The sequence below is a fragment of the Patella vulgata genome, chromosome 2, assembly GCF_932274485.2.
Source record: "Patella vulgata chromosome 2, xgPatVulg1.2, whole genome shotgun sequence".
Lineage (NCBI taxonomy): Eukaryota > Metazoa > Mollusca > Gastropoda > Patellidae > Patella > Patella vulgata.
Window position 1 is genome coordinate 45,155,814 of NC_065880.2, and position 6,822 is coordinate 45,162,635.

Here is a 6,822-nt window from a genome sequence, read left to right on the forward strand (position 1 = left end):
TCGCTGCACCCCTGAACCTAGGCCGGATAGGCGGCGGGGCCCTGGGGCCCGGCTGACAGTCCTACCTACCCCTCCCCACCCAAACAAAGATCGTAACATTTATGGCCAAGCGGACCAGACTGCGCCCGCTCGCCACCCCTTTTCTATACACCAAAACTTTCTCCGCTCCTTTCGATGAGATTTTTAACTTGGGCATTCCCTGCTAAGACACTATGTCTCAAATTAAACTGGACCAAGCCTAATCCATACGGCTTCCTCCAGTAAGTTTCTTAGGAAACATCTTTGTCTACAATATCACCTTAGGTGGAAGTGGACGTAAAACTCCAGAAACGAACGAACGGCGAAGCGGACACACTAGGCCAGTGATTCTCAACCAGTGTGCCACGGCACACAGGTGTACCACGAGATCTTTCTAAATGTGCCGGGATATATTGAACGGCACACTGAGAAAATGCAAAAAAACATGCGATCCCAATTGAGAATTAACTGATGTCTACTGATGTTTATTTAGTTTGAGTCATTCTATGCCTACAGTTGTAAGTCGTCTATGACTTGCATACCGATAGTTCATTGGCCAATCACGCTATTACCGACATTTCGCCTAATAGTTTGGATGCAGCTATGGCGGGTGTGGCGCCAGGCAGGGTAAGCTTACTCTTCCGGACACCTGTTACCACTGTTTGTCGTGTAATTTGTACACGAGGAGCAGTCCATTTGCTGATTACACTATTTTGCTTGAATACACTATTTTGCCTATAACGTTTTTTAGGACTTCGAATTCTGTCTTATGGTTTGGATTGTTCGTACTTGGTTTTATTTTATTGTCATGTTTTTATTTTGCAAAATTTAAATATTTTTCATATATATCTAGCCAGGTGTGCCGCTATTTTTTCATGTGTTCCAAGGTGTGCCGTTGGTAAAAAAAAGGTTGAGAAGCACTGCACTAGGCGAATATAATTCGGCATTCAGGCGAATAATCAAACATGTTTGATTCGGGCGAATCATTCGGCCGAATGACAGTGCACACACTAGGCGAATTTCAACCCCGATTGATTCTGCCGAATCATTCTGCTAGTGTGTCCACCGCTTTAGGATCATATATTTTGAGTAGATTTAAGGTAAAGGAGAAGTGTTTTCCTGAAACGTTTCAAGTTATTTAAAGTTTTTAAAGAGGGCGGCAACGAATTCCGTAGTTTGGTTCCTTTAAAGCGTATACTGCTTTTAACTATATTAATGTTTGGCTTGAGAGTAGTAAGTTTATTGTTAAGATGATTATAAGGAGTTTGATAATAAGGTAAGAGGTCAAATAAGTAATCAGGGCATTGTTTAGCAGAATTTTGTAGATAAATATACATGTACATTGATTAAAGATATGTCGATTTACTATTGTCAGAATTTTCAATTTGTCTAGTCGATGGTAAACACCGGCAATGCCGGCGTGGCAGTATGTTTTACATCTAAGAGTAATTTTAAGGCCATTATTTGCTGTCGAGTAAGACAGTCAAGATATTTAGCCTCACAACAATCCCATACAGAGGAACAGTAATCTATTTGTGGTTGAAAGTGGGCATTATAGAAAAGGATTCGGAACGAAGCAGGAAGATATTTTTTTATTTGACGGAGGTGAAAAACTTTCTGGCTTAATTTTTTAGAGATATGCTCAATATGATCTTTTCCAGTTAGATTATGATTAAGAAAAACACCCCATATTTTTTACCCAGGAGACGACTTCTAACGGTTCATTACGTAATTCAATATTCAAAGCAGCAGGGAGGATATTTCTTTTTTGTTGCGTCGTAATTAGCATAGTTTTTGTTATCGATATATTTAATCTCAAATGGGTTTTATCACACCAGGCTAATATTATATTGCCATCAAGTTGGAGTTTGTGTTCTAATTTTTTGACAGTAGACCCGGAGGTGTAGACTGTGACTGGAGCAAGTCGGAAGACATCAGTAGTGGAAGCATTTCTCTAGCTTGAATTTAATCTAGTTCTTCATATTTCTTAGAAAGAACAGAAATACACCCTGTATATTCTCAGCTCAATATCAAATATCTCTACCAAACGTCCTGCCCCACAATTCCTTCATTTCCAGCTTAGAGGCATTTATGTTTTAAAATACACTAGTTCTAATATGTAATGCTATAGGAAGCTATCCATATAACACAGTTGTTGTTTTTGGCGGTTTCTTCAACCCATTGTCTACTTGTATCTTTTCGGTCTGTGTTTTGACTAGTAATTATTTCCCATATGGTGTTTTTCATGGTGTATTCCCGCGAAGGCGCAGTTACAGAGCGTGACCAAAATTAATCCTTCCCGCGAAGGCGCAGATATCGACATGTCGGCTTTCGTTTGAAGAGAGACATGTTGTTATTAGGACCCAATTAACGGTGTTAAAGATTTTATGAATTTATGTTCATTCTGAATTTTATTCACCAATTGACAACTAAAATGTAATGATGAATATCATCAAATCACCCAAGTAGTGTTCACCTATTCGCTAATTCACACAATCAGTGTCATTTTTAAAGGTTTGAGGGAGAATTTTTAACTCACCAGTGGAACCACTACGAGACAGAGGAGCACAGAACCAACAACACTCTGGAAGGATGGCATTCAAGGGTCAAGAAGCTACTTGGAAAAGCCCACCCTAATGTTTTTGAATTGATCACATTTTTGCAACAAGAACAAAATACTAATGAGATAAGAATCGTCCAATATGCTGGGGGACAGGAACTACCAAAGAAAAGATATAAATATGCTCAAATTCAAAGCCAGCTCGAGGAATTGAAACGAAGACACCAGCAAGATGAATTGACATTAGTCGAGTATTTAGACAGGGTGTCGTATTTGGCGAAATTGAACTAATTTTTGTTATATTATAGTTGTTTTTATTGGCCAAGTTAAATTAATTTTTGTTATAGTATAGTTATGTTTTTTAGTTATTTGACGAAATTGAATAAATTTTTGTTATATTATAGTATAGTTATGTTTTTTATTTCTTATCTGATGCTAAAATGTTGGTTAATTAGTTACAGTGGGGATTATGAAAGTGTAAATTCTTATCATAACAATCTATAACACCATTGTTACGTTTTTAATCCATTTTAATCCTTAGGGCTGGATTCCCGCGAAGTCGTCGAAAACGACCTTTTTTAATCCGTTACGGTCAATAACTGCGCCTTCGCGGGAATAAACCTTTTTCATCCATTTACACTACAGCAATAGTGCCGTTGACTATTTGGTCTAGAATCGAAGAAGAGTGTTTTAATTTAAATGTTCAACAAGATTTTGGTGAATATATGTTTTTTTGGGGCGAACGGAAAAATGTGTGAGAATTACTGTCCCAATTAATTATGTGGGGTTTTTTTTGTTTTGTTTTTTTTTGTTTAATATGGATGTGTCTGGCATTTGTAACATTCATTTTTTCATGTGTTCTTCGTATCCATTTAAAAAAATTACCGCTGCGAGCAGGATTCGAACCTGCGCGGGTAGAACCCATTGGATTTCGAGTCCAACGCCTTAACCACTCGGCCATCACAGCAGATGCAACCATGGGCATGCGCAGTAGATATGTTTCCCGTACTGAGATTATTCGGTTTAGTGATATTCAAAGGCCAGTTTAAGCGAAAAATAACCACTTAAAGAAGTGACATATGGAAGGTAAAAGTTAAGTGAGATGATGTTAACTTCTTTTAACCAGAGTTGCAGCAGACCCGTAATGACGATTTTTTAAAAAGTAGGCTATTTCGGTTTAGTGATATTCAAAGGCCAGTTTAAGCGAAAAATAACCACTTAAAGAAGTGACATATGGAAGGTAAAAGTTAAGTGAGATGATATTAACTTCTTTTAACCAGAGTTGCAGCAGACCCGTAATGACGATTTTTTAAAAAGTAGGCTATGGTGACTGAGATTGAAACAATTAGGCCTACAAAGTCAATGTTCAGAGCGTAGCTAGCCTAAAGTTTTTTTTTCATCACAACTTTGATGTTATGGTATTACTCATGGTTGCAGAATTTTGAATTTTTTTGTAGTTTCCACAGTCTTGTGTTACATAGCAGACTATTATACAGAAATATAATCTAGATGTCACGTAAGCATAAACCTATTTCTCAACTCAGTAGATTAGTCCAAGAGTTTTCGAATTCTCCCTATTCGCCATAAGCCATACGAAGCGCACTGCACACACTGGAAATTTGTGACAGGCCTACCATAATTCATCTGTTTCAAGCATCACTCGTACTTCTAAGTCACGCAGAGTCTGGGGGACTGATCTCTGTGGCACCAATTCGTAATCGTACATCTGTGGCGCTGACTCGCACATCCGCCTTAAGATCTTGTACTTGGACGGAAATCCGGCAAACTAGCTTAGTCTTCCCGTCATTTAATCCTAGGTCTCAATAGAAGCTTGAACAGTGTGATTCATTCAAATTTCGCAGCAGATGTACAATTGTGTGTTATCGGCAAAAATATGATACGAAGATCATGCCTGACAATGATAATTGATATCCTCGAATGGGGAAACATACAGTGAGAACAGCTCAGGCCCGAGAACTGAACCTATAAGTTACGCCGTATAAACGTGTCTCATCGGACACATTCGAATTTATACGAACACTCTGTGTGCGACCCCGAATGAACCAGTTTATCCAATCCAGGACTGATCCCTCCATTCCAAAACGTGTTTGCAAACGTTGGCTGGAAACTTTATCATGACCAATGTTAGCAAATTTACTCTAAAATATTATAATCCATTCAGAAGTTATAATCTATAGGCAAACAATACTAGACCAGAGAAGCCAGTTGTTAACAGCGCTTTTGTCGTACCGTATTTTTTTTTAAAGCAGGGTATTATTAAAATGGGTCCGTCCGTCTGGCTGTCCGTCACATTTTTTGGGACACAATAACTCTCCTTCTAATTGAGCTAGAATGTTCAAACTTAGTGTAGGTGTTTATTAGGTCAATACATTGACTAAGTTCGATAATGAACGTTTTCTGCTGGGGGTAAACAGATCGGTAAGCAATTGAGGTAGAATTTCGAATTTACAATGGATGTAATGTTAGAATTGTATGTGTGCATATAAAGAGATGTTAAATATGGAATTATTCGATGGCAGTATATTTTAATTAGCATATTTATCTAAATACCAAAATTACTACATTTTACCCCAAAATCCATTTTGAATCGTCCGAATATACTATTGAGAACAAGTCGCTGGCTGCAATGCAAGAAGAGAATATTTTAGTGGTTTCATATTTCCAATCCTTTACTTCAGTTCAATCAATAATCAGCGGCTGCCAGGCAGGATACGCCCACATTTTGCAAACTATTTGCGTACGAGCCATCATTAGGGTCTGATGGTAATATATTCAAACGCTTTTTTTCAATCGGATAAAACTTGTAACCTCTAGAGGGACCACAAGCTAAGAGCGCGATTTTTCGTACAATCAGGGGCCATAATTCAGGAAGTGACGTCCGATATGCGCTAATATGAAAAGGAACCATTATCTTTGGGTTATAAATATATATGTATTTCAGGTTTCATCAAAATCAGATCAAAATTGTGGCCTCTACTACAGGGTCCACAACCTTGATACACCATATTTACATACCATATAATATATTATACATATATACTGCCATTTTGTCCGGCAGTTTCGGTCCGATTTTCACAAAATTCGAACTCTACCATTATTAGGGTGTAACGGTGATATATTCAAACGCGTTTCTTTTTTAAATCGGATAATAATTGTAACCAGAGGGATCACAAGCTAAAAACGTGATTTTTCGTTCAATCAAGGCCATAATTCATGAAGTTACGATCCGATATGCGCGAATATACAAAGAAACCAAGATCTTTGGGTTATAAATTATGTATTTCAAGTTTCAACAAAATCGGATAAAATTGTGGCCTCTAGAGGGTCCACAACCTTGATATACCATATATTTACACCAATTTGTGTACGAAGGGCGGCCGATTTTCACGATATTCGAACTAAACCATCATTAGGGAGTAACGGTGATATATTTAAACGCTTTTTTAAATCGGATAAAAATTGTTACCCCTAGAGTGACCACAAGCTAAAAACGTGATTTTTCGTGCAACCAAGGGCCATAATTCAGGGAGTTACGATCCAATATGTGCGAATTTTGAAAGGAGCCAAGATCTTTCAAGTTTCATCAAAATCGGAAAAAGAATTATGACCTATAGAGGGTCCACAACCTTGATATCCCATATTTTTATACCAATCGCGTACAAGGGGTGGCCAGTTTGTCAAGCATCATTACAGTGTAATGGTGATATATTCAAACGGATTTTTAAATCGGATAATAATTATGACCTCTGGAGGTTCTTCGTACAATCAGGGGCCATACTTTAGGAAGTTACGATCCGATATGCGCAAATATCGAAAGGAACCAAGATCTTTGGGTTATAAACATGTATCTTCTTTGATTGGCATTTAGTAATTGAACATATTAACACAAGGTACAATTTTATAGATACACAATTACTGAGTTTGATACTAAGCGACGTTTCGACGAGGATACTATAGTCTTTATCAAGCAAATGATACAAATATGTGAATTGTGGGCAAATATGTATATACAGAATATGCAACAAAGATAATAATCAAATGCAATTAAAGCTTAACACCTTTGATTATGAGGCCAGTAGGATCTAAATCTACACAACTGAAATCCTTTACGGGGATTAAAAGGGCGTGAATGCTATATTTATAAAGATCAGTGTATTAACACTGTTAATGGAAAACCAATTAACCTGAGCTATAGCTAAACGATAATATAAAGAGAAGTGTGT

At 37.5% G+C, this 6,822-nt stretch overlaps 1 non-coding gene across 1 annotated transcript; it reads right to left on the bottom strand.

Annotated features, from left to right (window-relative positions):
- Positions 1-3,463: 3,463 nt before the first annotated feature.
- Trnas-cga (transfer RNA serine (anticodon CGA)) lies at positions 3,464-3,545 on the bottom strand. The gene has a single exon. It is a non-coding gene; the product is annotated as a tRNA-Ser (tRNA).
- Between the last annotated feature and the right edge of the window lie 3,277 nt (positions 3,546-6,822).